At 50.1% G+C, this 17,548-nt stretch overlaps 1 protein-coding gene across 1 annotated transcript in view; it reads left to right on the plus strand.

The window, feature by feature from the left end:
- Positions 1-985: 985 nt before the first annotated feature.
- Positions 986-17,548, plus strand: part of LOC149306616 (uncharacterized) — a 30,169-nt gene continuing 13,606 nt past the window's right edge. The window contains exon 1 of the mRNA XM_089538676.1: positions 986-1,282. The gene's annotated coding sequence lies outside the window, so the exon portion shown is untranslated. The remainder of the gene's footprint in view (positions 1,283-17,548) is intronic.

The raw sequence follows: 17,548 nt of genomic DNA on the forward strand, positions 1-17,548 counted from the left end.
CAAAGTCTGTCTCTACACTAAAGCACAGAGCATGGGAAATAAACAAAATGAACTTGAATACTTAACATGGCAAAGCAAAAATAATAGGCATCACTGAAACCCAGTGGGATGAGTTTCATGACTGGAATGCAATAACAGAGGGGTGCAACCTATTTCAGAGAAACTGACCAAACAGGAAGGGAGAAAGAAAGAGTGGCATCCAATGCCCAGGATTTTACTCCTATGAAGAGATCCATGGGTTAAATCCTGGAAGCCAAGTGGAAACAACAGTGATGCCATTGTGGAGATGTACTATGGCTTCCAAGCCAGGCGGATGACTTGGATGATGCCCTTCTGGAACAGATGAACAAGCATTCAGAAGGAAAGGTGCCATAGTAATGAGGGATTTCAACTATCCTAATGTATTTGTTAGAAATCAAAATCTGCCAAGAATACAAGAAGAATTCCTGCAATAAATAGCCCAAGTGGCCCAGTGAATGTTTTCAGTTATCAATGTTGTTGTTGTTGTTGCTGCTGCTGCTATATTTGCTAATTTGTTTATCCGTGTGCATCTGCTTGCCAGGATGCCAGGGCAACATGTCTGTGCCACTGTGATTAGATGGGTAAGACGCGGCCTCGGCAGCTGCTAATCCTGACTATTAATTAGAAGATTTGGGGTAAGCGCTCCAGCAGGAGGCTCTGCCAGGAGAAGGAGGAGGCCCTTCAGCCACAACAACAACAACAACAACAACATCTCATGTTTCTCCAACCCCCCCCCCCCCCAAAAAAAAAAAATAAATCCACTTTGCAGCCAGTCTTCAGCCACAACCAGAGGATCCCCAGATGCAGAGTTTAGCCAGGAAAACGACTGCACTCTGCAGCTGCTCAGAGTTCCCAGATACTTGATGGAGGCTGCCTGCATCCCTGCTACTGATGATGATGATGACGATGATGATGACGATCATCATCATCATCATCATCATCATCATCATGTTTTTTTGAAGTTTAGTTGCTCTCACCTCTGTCATCTTCATCTTACTCACATACACCTGTTCTCTTGAACTGGGACTCAAATGGTTTACAGGTGGGTCAAGACCCCCATATTTAGCCACAGTGGTGGTGAGACTGCCGGAGTGGAAAGCCCCAGATGTGGGGCATGCGTTGGTGGGGCATCAGACCCTCTCCTGGGTCTCTCAGGCGGCCTCAGGGGGACCAAGGAGCCCCTCACTCTCTGAGGATTTCGGAGGGTTGCTGGTTCTTCCTTTCACGCTCCTGAGCAGATCTCGCAGCAAGGAGACACAAGGTGAGTTGATGCTTGCAGAGTGACACAGCAGTTGCACAGAGATGCCTAGCGAATAGTGATGCTGTGCAACAAAATGTGGATGTGCAACTATGCACAACTCTCTCTCTCTCTCTCTCTCTCTCTCTCTCTCTCTCTCTCTCTCTCTCTCTCTGTGTGTGTGTGTGTGTGTGTGAGGCCATGTCCAACAATGTGCAATGACATTTCCACAACCTTGAGCTGAATGCAGCCATTCTGCATCAGACAATAACGTCCAACTGTTTGTTTCCCCGGAGGAACCTGCATCCCAGGAAGGAACCAACAGGATTCTGCTGCTGGCTGACTTTTATTTTTCCTTCGCGGATGTCAAGGGAAGCACCCATTCCCAAATTGTCTGAGGTGCCTTGCTTGAAGGCAGCTAAGTTCGGCCTCTTTCTCCAGCTTCACAACCCTTGAGTGCTGCAGAAATGCAGAGGAGGAGGCCAGTTGTGAATCTCAGCCGACAACACAGCGCAGAGTGATCTGGTTTGCTTCCTCATCTTCCCATTCACAGATGCCTCAGAGGAGAAAAACCAACAAAGATAGGTAGATATTAGATATTAGACCGTTAGACCCTTAGCTATTCCTTAGCTAGCCAGAAGCACACCTGCAGAGAATGCAAAATGCAGGCACACAGAGCCACTTTAACCAACAACCCTTTAGAGGCATGCCAAGACTGGACTTGAATCATGGCTCCCCTGTTTTATCCGCCCCAGAAAATGAAAGTGCACCCATCCAAGGCAAGGGTGCCTTCGCTTTCCTCCTGGGAATCCGCTGCCTTCTTGCTTGTAAAGGATTCCTGAGCTTGACAGCTGGCCAATGGGAAACGCCTCCGGCCTCTTCTGGGATCGGTTTGGAAGAAGAGCCAGGGGGCTTCTTGGCCCAGGGCACAGTTCCCAGCTGGAAAGGGCTGAGGGCGGAGGGAGGAGTGGGCAACTGTGGTGTCTCTGGGGACCCAAACAGCTGCGCTGACTCCCAAAATGCCTCCCCCAACAAACAGCCGTCTCCTGGTTATGGAAAAACAGTGGGGGACGGCTGCCACCCGTTTGCTGCTCCTTGGCACATCTTTTCCTGCTTGTTGGTCAATTGCAAGGATTCACTGTAGACAAATTCTCTACCTCCTTCCCTGCCCTCCACTATGATTATCAACTGAGTACCAAAAAAAGCACTTCAAAGAAAGTACACACCCCACAACATTGCTCTTTTCTTGCAGGGCAGTGCCCACCTCTTGCTGCCACAAGGCACCACTGCCCATTCTTGCAGAGAGCTGGATTGAAACCTGGGGCAGCCAGCAGATTCCATGGCTCTCTGTCTGCTCCGGCTCTTACTCCAGATTTTAAAGGAAGGCATCTTTAAAATTCACAGTTAAACTGGGTTCACTAACTGCTTCTGGCATGGGACCTGCCAGCTGCCCCAGAGCAACCTGGCAACAGGGATGGAGTGTATGTGTGTGTGTGTGTGTGTGCCATACACAACTCTGATGGATGCTCCACTGTGTCAGGCGCATTGTTTCCCTTTGGCCCAAAGAAATTCTGTTTTGCACACCTGGTTTCATCCACTTTGGAAGAATGAACTCTTCATGATAGTAAATGATGACAGTAGGGTGTTTATGGGAAAAGTTACCAGGTTGTTGTTGTTGCTGTCAGTGTGTGTGTATTACACACACTGTCTATTTTTCCTTTCCCTGGCATTGATCTGAAGCTTTCAGAAGAACATAGTCTCCCTGATTCGATCAGAACCTTTCATTATTAATGTCTCTCTGTGCATCTAAGACCCCAGAAATCTGCGCTGGACTCACCACTGCTCCGCTGAAAAAGAGTCTTCCTTCTTTCTTTCCTTTTCTTCTTGGTCTTCGTTCCTATTTTTAGTCTGACTGGTAAGTAATAGATCCGTAACTTATGGGGGTTTGCTTGCCACAGGCTTTTGGCTGAAGGACACACTAGCCATGTCCTCCTTGCTGTGGCTGTGTCTCTTGTGGCAATGGCCGCCCATGGCCTCTGCCTTTCCCTCTGGGTTCATGCGCTCCTTCCTTCGGGGCTTCAAAGCCAAAGGTTGGCCCATGGCTTGAGCACCGGCAGAGCTGCTCCCAAGGGAAGGACCACAAGTGAGATCTCCTAACACCAGTGAGAAGTGAACTATTCATGGTTGGCATTAATCATTACAATGCAGTGTGTGTGTGTGAAAGTAGGCATCACATTAGCATGGCAGCTGGATATGAACTGATGTGAGTTTTCATCTATATCTGTTTGAACCTTTGCAACCCACCTGGTGTCTCCAAGGTAGGTTAGGGTTAGGATCAGGGTCAAGGTCAGGATTAGGGTTAGGTTTAGGGTTAAGGACCGGGTCCGGGTCCATCTTAAGGTTTGGGTTAGCGTCAGGATTAGGGTTACGAAACGTTTTGCTATGAAATCACAATCACAGTTTTCTCAGAGAAATATATGGATTAAAGCTGTGGCAGACGTAATGACTTTGAAATGTTGAGTCCCACCACAACCTTACTGGAAATTCGGCCTTACTGGAAACGGACCCAAGGGTGGTCCCAGTGGAGGACTGGGGTGACTGGGTGGGTGCTCTGGGATCAGTCCCATAGAGACTGGCAAAGCATCTGAATGAAGGCCCCGTGGGTGGGATCACTGCTGTTGATGTTGTAGTGTGCCTTTATGTCATTTGCAACTTATGGCATTCCTAGGGCAAATCTATCAGAGGGTTTTCTTGGCCAGATTTCTTCAGAGGGGTTTGCCTTTGCTTCCCTCTGAGGCTGAGAGAGTGTGACTTTCCCAAGGTTATGCAGTGGGTAGCCCAGCACTCAAACCACTATGCATGCTGGTTCTCAAAAAGGTATTGTCCTTCTGTTACTATTTATTTATTTGTCTGTATTCCTGAACTGAACAGATGGGTTTCCCCATCTTTCCCTTTCCCCCTCACTTGCTCATTCCAAGGCCTGGCTCTCAGCCGCCATTTCCGCAATTCTTACCTGCTTGGGAAGCGCCTCCTGGGCCATTTCTGTCTACCGCTGGCTCCTTGCCAAGCAGAGGCAGGACAGAGCTGCCAACTTGTCTATCTTCAGCCTGCCAGCCTTGCCCTCTCCCCTGGCACCCCTTTGGACCAGAGGAAGGAATCAGACACACATTTAATCAGCAAAAACATGCTGGCTAGACCCCATTTGCAAAGCATTTCCTCTTGAAGGGCTGGATGGATGTCCTGACTCTGTCTCTCTCACCGGCCCTTTCCCCATCCCTTGGAGTTGCCTTGATTTCCCCGATGCCCCTCCTTGCAAACATTCATCCTGGGCTTGGCATCCTCTTCAGGGCAGCTGCCTGTGTCCTCCTTGAAGCCCTTGATTTAGAGAGAGAAAGAGAGAGAAAGCGAGGCGATGCGTGGCTCCTCTCCTGGAAAAGCCCTGCCAGAAAGGCCCTCCACTTGCAGTCCCTTTCGAGGCAGGACATCCCTTTGAGAAACCTCGGAAACAACAGACTCTCTAAACCTGGTCCTTTCCTCTGGAGCCCTGAGGAGCACACAGTGTGGACCCCTGGAAATCTGGAGGATGCCCACCCACTTCTTTTAGCCACCACCATTTCACAGATGAGTGTGGCAACCAACATCAGACTGCGGTCAAGATGGCAAAAGTTACGAATGTGCAAAAGCACATGCTAGGAGAGGCTGCAGGGGTTTGCTTTTGCCTGAGCCTCTTGGGAAAGGCCTGCCCTTCGGAAGTAACCGAGTGCCGCCTGCCCCCAGCGTGGCGAGGAGGAGCAACTCCTTTGCAGGGAGAATGTTTGCCCAGCGCCTTCTGGAGAAGAGGCATGCCTTTCTTTGTGTGTGTGAGCATTGTGTGTTGTGTGCACACGCGTGTGCGGTGTTGGCGTTGGGCTGAGGACCTGCCGTCTTTCTCAGCTCCTTTGCAGCCGAGAGGATCCTCATCCGTGCCACAGCTGCCACATTGCAACTATTATCATAAAGCTTCATATGGCAGCAAAGACACATTTAATTTAGCTTATTATTCTGACTTTTAATACAACACAGTTTTAAGTAGTACAAGCTCCCAGGAGGGCAAAAAAGGGGGAAATTAAAACAAGGCAAATCCTTGCCTGAAAAACATCTTATGGCTCAGGTAGCCTGGTGACAAATACCACTCCACAGCATAATAAGTGGAGTATTTAGAAGTCCTTAATGCTGCTAAATACCTGATTTTATTCTGATCAGGGACATAGTTTATTTCGAGCAGAAGAGATAGTGATTTGGGACTTTGCAAGGCTATTAACTGCAGAAGATTATTACCAACCAACCGCTCAGGTCCTTCTTCTTCCCTTCCTCTCTTCCTCCTCCTTCCTGCTGCCTTTGCAGATGGAGGCCTAAAAGTCCAGGGAGAGAAGCACCTCTTCTCCTCCTCCTCCTCACAGCAAGAAGGTGCCCAGGTTGGGCAGAGATGCCAAGCCCAATGTACCGTGAATTGAAGCCCAGAGGGCAGCCTGAGGGCCCCACCCAGCGCTCAGGACCAGAGTGGGAGCCAAGGGCCCTCCCAGCTGGGTTCTGGGTGCGAAAGGGGGCCACCCACCGAGCGTCCCCTTGGGCAGGGTTGCCTACCACTCCCTTCGGAGAGGACCAGGGCGAGGGATGAGTGAGGAGGCAGGCGAGGAAGAGCAAGAAAGGAAGGGCTGCAGAGGCGCCAGCAGGGAAAGGCCGAAACCTATGGAGGCAGAAGGGGAAGAGACAGACCTGGGAGGCTGCTTGCCCTCTGGTCTTGGAGAGAGACAGCCAGCCTTGCCACACAGACAGACAGACAGACAGACAGACAGACAGACAGATGAGGCCTCCCACTCAATGCCCCTAAAAAACAACAACCCCCGGCTGAGCTGCCCATTTATCTCCACGCTCCCCATCAGTCACTGTCTTCCACTGAACATTGTCTTGGAAGGTCCCAAAGGAAACAAGAACTGGCTCTGCAACTGGAAGAGGCTTTGCTGTTGCTGCTGCAGGCGAGGGGCTGCCAGTGACGCCCAATGGCGACCTGTGGGAAGTCAGCTGCCTGGCATGCCTTCCTCAGTGGATGATGGGTGCGGTTGCTCTTTCCCTGGCATGGCATGGCAAAAGAGGGGCCTGGCTGGGCGTTGGTGGAGGGACCTGGTGGAGGGAGGCCTGTGGAGCGGGCAAGGATGGCAGCCATAATGGGCTCAGTATTTATGGCCAAGCCTACTTCTCCAGGGCATGGTTTGGGCAGCCTTCCTTGGCATAGGGAGGATTTGCTGGCTGGACCCACCATAATCTTTTCCTGCTGTCCCCAGGATTGGTTTCCCACCTTTGCCCACCTTTGGGGTGGGTCAGGATTGGGAAAGTGCCCTCTGCCCTCAGCTGTGGCCACAGCAAAGCTGGCAGAACCAGAGGGCAGAGGGGCACCATGCCAGGCACATGCCCACCACCCTGGGCTGGAGAGGTGGGGAGGGGGCCAAGGACATCTGTCCAGCTATGTCCCAAGGGCTTCCTGAGGGGGTTGGCAGCTGGAAAGCATGGCAAAGGGGGCCCAGGAGGGAGGGTCTGGGTGGGCATTTCTCCTGCGGCTGTGCCGGGGCCAAAGGTAGTGGGGCAGCAGCACATCACCCCCTTCCCTCCTGGCTCCCTCTGACCAGGTTGACCAGAGGGCTCCCCGTCCCCCTCCCCCCAGCCCTGGGAGCCCTCTTGGGATGCAGGAGGGACCCTTCCTTGAGAGCTTTCTGTTGAGACTGGCCAGCAAAGGCACACAAAAAGGTGCCAGCGCAGGTTTAAGTACTGTATTACCAGCAGAGATTTATCTGCTTCCCGCCATCGCCACCGAAGGAAGGGATGAACGTGGCTGGCTCCCCTCCTTTATCTCTCTTCCCAGACAGGGCTGGCTGGGAACCCACTTCCTCTTTCCACTGGCAGGATGCTTCCTGTTTAGACCAATTTGGGACAAGACTCAGATCACTGCTGCCGCCAAGGATGATGATGATGATGATGATGATGATGATGATGATGATGATGGTGATGATGATGACAGGAGCCTTGGTGGCGCAGTGGTTAAATGCCTGTACTGCAGCCATTCACTCAAAACCACAAGGTTGCGAGTTCAAGACCAGCAAAAGGGCCCAAGCTCGACTCAGGCTTGCATCCTTCCGAGGAGGGAGCTAAAATGAGTACCCAGACTGTTGGGGGCAAATTAGCTTCCTTGCTAATTAGCTTACTTGCTGTTCACCGCTATGATCTTTGGAATAGCGGTATATAAATAAAAACAAACAAAAAATGATGATGACAACGACTGCCCCGGCAGGGTCCTGCCACCTAGACCCTCAGCGCAGCCCCCCAAGGCCACCTTCCCATCATGGGGGCTCTCTTGGCAAGATCTCCACAGAAGGGGTTTGCCACCATGGCCTTCCCCTGAGGCTGAGAGGAGAGTGTGGCTTGCCCAAAGTCACCCAATGGGCTTCCAGGGCTTTAGTGGGGATTCGAACTCTGGTCTCCAGAGCCATAGTCCAATGCCCAAACCACAATGCCATGCTGGCACTGTGTGTGTGTGTTAAGGGGAGAACAAAAGGCAGAGGTTTGTTGTGAGACCCTTCTCCCCCCCCCCCCCCCCCGCTTTCCTGGGAGGATGGTTCTCCATAGAGTCTGCGCACGGGTGCAGTTTCATCCACAGAAGAAGGGACCAGGGAAGCCCTTCTAACCTGGAGCACTTGGCAGAGATTAAATGGTTTTAAAGTAAACATTTGCTTTCCGATTGACAGGAGGAGCTTTTTGCAACCCAGGCAACAGATCCCTGGAGAGTTACTCTCTGCTCCCCAAGGATTAACCTCTGAAATAGCTCTGGGTTCTTGGTGAGAAATTAGGGGAGGTGTTTGATTTGCAGACATAGCTGCTTCTAAGGCACCACCGGGTCCTTTCTCTATTTGCTTGGCATTTGTTTGCTCTCTGGCGATCTCTTTGCAATGTGGGAAGGCTGGCCAAGTGGTCTTTCTGAGATCAAGGATGGCTGCAGCCCCTAAAGGGAAGAATATCCCCAATCCCTCGGTGGAACTAGTCTGGGCAAGCCAAGGTGCGGACGGGCGGACGCAGCACATGAGGCGCATGGCTTAATTCTGCACCCAATGGACGCCTCTGGGGGCAAAGTGGGAAGAGCCCTGCTTCCCACTGGGCCAAATGCAAGCAGCACTTTAGGAAAGGGGCATGTTGTGGACCGAAAGGGTGCCATACAGGAAACCCTTCAGATGTTGACTGTAATGCAAGTTCAGATTTGGCGTTGTGGCAATAACACTATTAGGCCAGCCCAAAGGCACAAAGATATATGTGCAAGCTTTCAAAACAACATATTTCTTCACCAGAAGGTGGTAAAAAACAAACACACACACAGATAGCCCACAAACATGGCAGGAAGCGACAACACGAGTGTCACAGAGCCCACAAATCATTGAGACACTGATGTCTTAATGCTTCCAGGGGTTTGTATTGTGAAGTGACCTGTTTGTGACCTATTTAATAATGCTGCCTTATTGACAAGGTTATGTCTTTTGTGAGATGGAAGTGGCACACAACTTTGGTAGTTGTAGACTTCATGATGTAGGAGAGGGATGCCAAGTTTCAAAGAATTCGCTCAACAATTATGATTTCTGTGAGCCATAGACCTTTGAGGCCAATAATGGCAGATTGTTGCTCTCTGGCATTTGCAACCCTGAGCCATGCCTCCGTTTCCTTGCCGAGAGCCAGGCTCATCATAAGCATTGCTGTTCTGCACAAGGAAGATCCCATAAAGCAGCAGAACGCCTCCTAAAATGCTAATCGGTTTCCTATAGAAACGTAGTAGTAGCCAGATTCTGACTTTCCAAGGGCTGCCAAAAGGCATGTTACAAAGATGTGTTCGTTTCCATGACTTTCCACATGGACACATAATATTTTCTGTCTGCATTTTGCATGTTGCATTTTATGAGGCACTTTAAAAAAACCCTCCACAAGACAGAAATTATCTGCTTCTTTTGAACAGATTGCAGAACAGCACTCCCTTTTTGGCAAAGAGATGAGAAGGCTTTCCCCCATACTTCCCACCATGTGCAGCTGAATATATGCGTATGCGCCTTCAAGTCGCCTGTTGTCTTATGGCAACCCCATGGATCCCTTCATAGGGTTTTCTTAGCAGCAAACAGAGAGGAGACAAGCTCCAAGTGCTCTAAGATGCTCAACTGTCCATTCAGTGCTTAAAAGCCCCACATGTTTCGGCCAGACAAGGCCTTCTTCAGGGGCTGAAAACAAACACAAATACGCCTAAAATAAATATTTAAAAAGATAGGACAACGCTCAACAAATTAGGATACAAAATGATTCCTATAAATCTTGTCAAAGTTATATATACCCTTTGAGAGAAATCGCTGGAGTTGTAAGCACTCTCCAGATTACAGGGCCATAGGGATAAAGGGGCCAGGCAGCATTTCTGCGCATAGAGATATTCCAGAGGACCCTGGGAAGCCATAACAAGCGATGTGGAATTGAGAGGCGGCTGGAGAAATCATCCTCCCCAATGCCACCAGCCTCCCCAGCAAAGGCAAGTTGCACAACCACAACACACACCAAGGGCTTATTACTTGCTCACGAGGAGCCAAAGGCTTTGAATCCCTCCTCTGTTGGGGCTTTCCATCCTGGATTCCTGGCAGTGGCTGCTTGGCTATTTGAAACCAATTTAAATAAGACTTTGGGGTGAGGCCTCTCAAGGTGCAACACAAGCCTTCACTGGCCTCTCTTTCTCTTTCCGAATTGCTCAGATTTGGCTCCTAATCATAATATAGGGCCAAGGCAGGGTGACTTCAGAAATGAAGCCATGCTCTCCTGTCCAGCAGATGCCTTTCCCTGTGTATGTTCAGTCCAGTGGGGCTACTATCGCCTTGCGGTCGAAGGCAGGGGAACGTAATGGCAAAGGGTTTTAAGACAAGGTAATTTCTGAGGGATTTTAAGAGGGATCTGGGCAGGAATTTCCCCAGGTTTTATGTCATTCTCTCACTGATCTGAAGGTTTTCCCCCCCTCCACAAAAAAGGTAACAAGGGAATAATAGAATTAGAGACATACCTGTGTTGATTTGGAAAATCAGTTTGCAAAGGGATCTTGCAGCACCTTTGAGACTAACTGAGCAAAAGGAGCTGCAGTGTAAGCTTTCATAAACTGGTCTACAATGCATTTGAAGAAGCAGAAAGCCTATGATGCAGCTTCTTTTGCATAGTTTGTTTCAAAGATCCCTTTGCAAGAGAATAATAGGAAAGGAAGGAGCAGTGCAGTCAGGAGTTTCGTGAAGCAACTTCTCTTCAGCTTCATAGCAAGTGACAGGAATGGGTTGCTTCTGAGAAGCTGCGGTGAGAACATCTGCCCATTCTAAGTCCATCCTTGGGGCCACCAGGCCTATAAAGGGAGAGGAGGAACGCCTGGCCACCCCATGAAGCCACTTTATGGCAGAGGAAGGAAGGGCTGTGCCAGGGGAGCCTGAGCACCAAGGCGGAAGATCTCTTCTCTGCACCCTCCTTGCAATGAGGAGGCATCTGATGGACCTGTGGCCTTTGCTCCCCTCCAGCCCTGCAATTGCACAGGTGCAGCTGGCAAACTCCAGCAAAGGAGGAGCCACATCCAAGGCAGGCTTTATTAGGCAGATGGAGACCCACCTCTCAGCCTGATGGGGAGCAAAGCAAGACAGGAACCCACCACACCCCTCTCTCAGCAGGAAGCCATGCCCCGAATGCAGCTGGCTGGGAGCCTGGGGTCTCCGCTGGAAGGAAGGCAGGGAGCCATGCGCCTGGGGAGCCAGAGAGAGCCCTGCAGGTGGAGAGACACTCCAGGTGGAAACAGGCCAGCGCTCTTCTCCATAAAGTTTTACAGCCCAGTTCCCTGTGAACAACCCTGTGATCTCACAGTCCAGGAGGAAGCAATGCATTGCTTGCCTTCTGGACAGCTGGCCGTCTGCCCTCCTCCTCCTCCGCTGGACAGGCCCAGATCCTGCGCTTTCCCTCCCAGCCTGGGATGAGGGCAGCAGGGAAAGTGTGGGGAAAGGTAGTTCTTTCTTGAGGATGGTTAGAAACTCAGGAAAGTAAGCAAGATTGTTTAATCTTACTAGCAGCGTTCACACAGCGGAAGATGAGGCAAGCAGGAAAACTCAACTAGCTCCACTTTTCTCTCCCAGCCACGTGTCCCCAATAAAAACACAGTCACTTGCGTAAAAAGTGAAAAAGGAAACAAGTTTACTTACAAAATCGTGTATGAAGAGATACACAGGTCTAACTTCATGTTGCAAGAAATAGGAGGTAGAAAAGTAGTCTACATGCATCTCAGGAAAGGAGGCTGCCCCAGCATCTTTTCATCTGCTCCGGACACAGGCAAAGAGATGAGTAGGAAAGTAGGTAGTAATGGCGACTCATCCTTGCTTTCTTCTTCTCAGGGAACAAAAGGTTAGGTGTCTTCATGGGTAAACAGGAAATGAGGAGGGCAATGAGTAAGGGTTGTTGTTAGTAGGCAATAAAATACCATAGACATGCATTACTAGAAGGTCTCAGCATGCGAAGTTGCTATATCCCAACAGAAAGCAACTGCTTTCATGAAACCCTCTGCTCAGTTTCTGCTCCGCTTGCCCCGTTCCCTCTGTGCCCAGACAGCCCAGGCTTTGTACCCCTCGCAATGGCTGGGTTTGGGTCTGACCGCCTGGCCACAAGGAAACCTTTCTGTCCTGAGAGGTCCCTGGTGCCTCAGGCCAGACGGAGGCCATTGGCTCTCGGGGGAAAGTGTGGGGCAACACTCCCACGTGAGACTCTGCCTTCCACGGGACCATATGAGTGGAAGATGAGGCCCTGAATGCGCACACTGGGGCCTCAGCCATAGCATTTAAGCAGCAATATCACAACTGCAAGATATTTACAGAAGGCAGACTGACTTCAGTTCTGACCCAATTTTTGGGGGTCTTCTGAAGGACCATCATGAGGCCAAGGAGGAAAGCACCACCCCAACAGACATGGACGTTGATTTGTCTTTCCCAAGAGAATGTGGTGAAAATGTCCTTTCACTTTGCTTCCAAGAAGAATTTACCCAAAGCCACATGCAAAGAATGCTCCAAAGAGCCGGAGCCAGACTGCTGTCTGGGGAAGGGCTACACAGCTCCCTTGCTGCCAGTCCATTCCCAGGCCCCATTCAAACTGCTGGGGACGACCCCTAAAGCCCCCTTTTGCTCTCCCCTTGGCATCCTCTCTGGCACAGACACATTTTCACACCAAAGCAATTCTGGCATACATTTTTGGAGCAGAGAACTGCAAAACCTGGAGGAGTGAGTGATCTGGAGAATAAATGAGCCCCCCCCCCTTCTGCTTATTGGTTAGAGAACTGGAAATTAGGTCATTTCACTTAAACATGCAAAGCAAATGAAATCCTGCCTCCTCCCCAGCAAGGCTCTCCGTTCCTGGCCCCCTTCCCCAGGAAGACTCATCTCTTTTAGGGGGGCAGCAGAGGCTGGCTTCACGAAGGAGCGCCTTTCGCTGCGTCGCTGGACTTGGAGACCCCCCCCCCCCCAACTTTGTTCATAATGCACATTCTCAAGGAGAATAAATAAGCCTCCAGACAGAAATTGATTTTCTAAAAATGAAACCTATATCCCAAACCCCAAGGTATCTAAAATCTCTGCCACACAAGAACAAATGGCTGTTTTTCATGCCCTCCAAAATCAATTGCACAAATGTATATATAAATAGAGAGGGGCACTAAAATGCCCAAGAATTACTCAATTGCGCTAAGTGGATGTCTTCTTCCAGATCATCTCAGTGGCATTTTGTGGCAAGGAAAGACAGGTCAGGAAAAGTAACTCTTCTCAGGGGGGGGGGGGACTACCTTGGCTTTTGTTGGGAAGGGTGAGGAAGGCCATAAGAAGTGACCCCCGCCACCTTCACCGGCAGAAGCAGAAGGTGACCCTCCTTGTGACCCCCTTGGGCCCCAGGAAAGGCCAGAGCACCGTCATGGCCGCCTGGCGCTCTGGGAGGCAACTCTGAGGGAACCTAACTGGACGCACCAACAGCCAGGGACAGTTCTCAGTAAGTGGCCTCCCCAGCCTCCCATCCATTTCCCTGCGTCCAGTTAGTGATGTGCGACAGGCATAGCTACCATTGCGGTCCCTTAAGGAAAGCAATTCCTGAAGAGTTTGAGGGAAAGATGGGGCCGCATGAGACAGATTGGGCCAAATCTGTGGCTTTAGAGTCAGTCGGGGGAGAAACTGCTAATTCACATCCCTCAAAGTGATCTTAGGTGTCTGCCTATGAAATATGAAGCAGCAAATGATGGGAGAAGGTTCATGAGAAATAATAATTTTGCGATCTGAATAATTAAAAAGTCGTGATCTTGCGGAGGGAAGGCACAAAGCCAAGCTTGCAATGAATTCTCTGCAACTCAGGCACAGATAATGCATGAGGAGTCCTGGATAGTTTCTACAGGGAAGGAGAGAACAGAGGGCTGAAGCCCTTTTATTGGGAGTCAGATAGTTTTAATGTTCAAATCCAGGGGTTAATTTGGGGAAAATGCTGGATTGCTAGTCTATCCTTCACTGGGGGAATTGTCCTTAAAGGTTTGCGCATCGGCCGGTCCAGCGTGCTTCTGCCATGCAGAGGAATACTCCATCCAAGCCCTTCTCCCTGGGAAAGATGGACGCCCAGCCTCTCCATGAAAACCTCCAAAGAAGGAGACTCCAAGGCAGAAGCATCTTCTGCTGTCAAACAGCTCTTACGCCAGGAAGGTCTTCCTAGTGTTTGGGCGAAATCTCTTTCCTTGCAGTTTGCCTCCATTGCTCTGCGTCCTATTCTCCGGAGCAGCAGAAAGCAAACTGGCTCCACAGCCTCCTTCCAAGTATTTAAACAGGGCTCCCCTGTCCCTTCTTTAGGCTAAAGCAGACCCAACTCCCCAGCGGCTCCTCAAAGGACACTGTGGCTTCCAGACTCATGTCTCCACTGTTGTGTTAGTGATACAGGACTATTACAGTGCGATCCTTGTCACACGTTGCCTTGTGTCCAGGGGAAAGTATTCCTGAACTGGAGCAGGCCAGATTGCACCTTCAGTCACTCTGGAAATGGTGACAGGACTTTCAGACAACATTTGTGTCACGCCAGATACATTCCCTGGGATTTTGACTATCTTTTAAAAGTGGTGCTTCAATAGGTTTCCGCTGTGATTAAAACACAAAGTGCTCTGTGTTTTACACACACACACACACACACACACACACACACATCTTCGCACACAGGCTGCTCTATAAATCCACCCGAGATTGACTTATTCCATTCCCTGTTTTTTACATCCTGGGCTTTAAATTCTGACAGAGCTAGATAGTGCTGCACAGAGTTGGTTTTATTGAGTACTTTAGTTCTTACATCGGAGTTGCCGATTTAAAAAATGCGTGAAGCCGGAGGCGGCATAAAGTCCTGGAGACTGAAGAGTACATCCCTTACATGGCTGGAAAAGTCCCCAATGAGCATCTTTAATCTGGTTTTCCTGGGGTTGTGCATGGTGCACCATCTGCCACAGAGAGAGGCTGCTGGACCCCAAGTCTTCTGCAAGGCACTTGAGGAAGAAAGGCTCCTTGTTCTGCCTCCCTGCCAGGCCATGTTGGTTGGGCTTTCCCTCCAGCACTGGCCCCAGAACCTGACAGGAGTCCACCAGCAGCTCTGTCCGTGGCCACAGGCTTCCTCACCAGATGTGGAGATGTTGGGCATGAGATGTTCTCAAACAACCCCCGGTCCCCCTTTCCAGGGTCCAGGGAAGCTGGAAGTGGGGCTCCTCCCCACATGCTGAGGCTTGTGGTCTGTGGCTCTTCTTGCTCTTTCTTCTTATTACCCATCAGCCAATGGGGCAGGTGTGGAGTGTGGGGGCATCTTGTCATGGCCTGGCAAACACCTCCTCCCCCTGAGAAGCGCTCGGATCACAGGCTGCCGGCACATGCGTTTCTATCAAATCCCCATGAGAACGGCTAATGTACTTCCTCCGGGCTTTTCAAGGAAGGATGCCTTTCATTACTTTGGCAAAGTTCTGAGGAGTCATTCAAACATTATTAAGCCTTCTGGGAGGCACTGCTGGCAAAGATATGCCTCTCATTTCTCCCGTCTGGAGCGAGGACCTTGCCAGACGGCAGTGTTGTTAAAGGGCCTCTCCTTGGCTACTATGGGGAATCAAGGCATGGCTACAACACCGCTGCTCCTGCCCCCCATTGACCCCATTTGTTACTTCTGGGTGGCACAGTCCAGCACAGTGTTGCAGAACGGGGGCACTATGCCCTCCGAATCTGGGTCACACAGCTGTGCGAGGTTTTATGCTCAGCACTTCTAAATTTTGACATTTTAATAGGAACCCCCCTGCTATCATTTCTTGGCAGGAATGAATGAAATTGGCAGGATGGGACCATTCAACCTTTGGAGGGATCAAGCCTGTTGTGCTTTGGCTTCGCTGATGGCGCTTTCTGCAAGAGCAGCCTTTGGCATTCTGATGTTTCCAAATCCCACCTTTTCATGGGTTGGTTCAGTGGGCAACTGTTATGAAAACCAAACATAGGAATACTCTCCCCCTTTGGATCTGGGCCCCAGAGACACCAGAAATGCAAAGGGGGGGGCGGTGGAGGGGGGCCGCCGGAAGCCAGATTTGCACAGCATCACTTCTGCTCTCGGGAGCCATCCATTAAAGCATCAGGCTCAGCTTCCAATTTCCTGGCTTCACGGAGCATGAGCCAATATGAGCCAATCTGAGACAGCCCCAACTCTTTGTACTGAAAAGAATCACTGAATTAAAGTGGCACATGGATTCATGAAGGATGAAAGCGTTGTGCCGATGTTGAATCAGTTTAAGACTTCGTCCCAACAGTCAAGTGAAGGTTTCCAGCAACAGGGAGGAAAGTATCTTTGTTTGAATGCTGGCAGACCAAAGAGTTCCTTAAAAGCTTAAGGGAATAGGCGTTGGCTGTTCTTACTTGCTGTCAGGTTAGCTTTGGTGACCCTCTGAAGGGGAGCCCTGATTCTGACAGGAATTCGGGATACAAATAATAATAATAATAATATTATCCCCAAGGTCCCCAGTCACCCAATGGCCTGCTCAGGTCTTGCAAATCCAAGGCAGCAGCCATTGTGGCTTCCTTGACGGTGTCTGTCCACCTGCCCTGGGCCTCCTCTCTTCTCCTTCCTCTTCCACTTTGCCAAGCATTATTGTCGCATGATACCTCCAAAGTGTAATAGCCTGAGCTGACTCAATTGCTGAATGGTGAGCAAGGTGTAGGTAAATCCAGGTCATTCAATAGGTCTACTCTAATGAGGACTAGCAGCATGATAGGCATAGAAATCCCAGCTGATGGATGCATGGGATCCATTGCCCAGATCCTGAAAAAGAGGACTTTGGGATGAGCAGAAGGCGGACTCTTGTTGGGTAAAGAGGTTTCTGATGAACACACAGATAAGAAGACAATAGTCCTGTGAAGGGTTGTATTTATTCTTTGTAAAGGTTGGTTTCGTTTCCAGTTGAAATTGGTAAATCATAGAAATGATGGTTTGCCCCAGATTCACGCACTGAGCTCCCCATCAGCCAGGAGACGTCATTTTTTAATGGGGAATATATCAAAGCGATATATTCCTGCCAACTGCATTGCAATGTAATAGCATAATACGTCTTCTGTTCAGTCTTTTGTATGTGAGGCTTTGCCCTGCATTCCTGTGAATGCATTTATGGGTCAAGACGCTCCTTCCTTGGTGCCAGGCCTGCGACTTCTCATCTTCCCAATCTTGGGGATAAAGGGCAGAAGGACGCAGCAGCTCTCACTGGAATCCTGTGCAGAAGCCACTGCTTCCAGAACATGAAACAGGGTTTCTGCACAAACCTTACATTCTGTTTTGTTTTGTTGCTTTTTACGGAAAGAGCATGTGGACCTTTGTGAAGAATTCCCTAGAACACTTCATGGTGCGCAAATACCAGGAGAAATGGCACAGAAACAGTCCTTGTCTTCTGCAGTGGGGGAAAACTACAGGAATTGCTGGTCCTCACCTGTGAGGAGGGCATAGCCAAGCATTTGAACCCCTGTCCAGAATGTACGACACACTTCACGGCTGCCAGTGCCATCGGATGCATGCTTCTTGCACACTTGCGCAACCCTGAGTGGAGAAAGTGTGCCAAAGTGTGCCTCTGTGTTTGTGCGTGAGAAAGAGAGAGATGCAGGGAGGGGAAGGGAGAGAAAGCAGATTACATGTTGAATGGGAATAAAATGAGACAAGATT

This window comes from Sceloporus occidentalis, unplaced genomic scaffold (assembly GCF_023333645.1).
Source record: "Sceloporus occidentalis isolate IW3139 unplaced genomic scaffold, rSceOcc1.0.p SCAF_9, whole genome shotgun sequence".
NCBI classification, from domain to species: domain Eukaryota; kingdom Metazoa; phylum Chordata; class Lepidosauria; order Squamata; family Phrynosomatidae; genus Sceloporus; species Sceloporus occidentalis.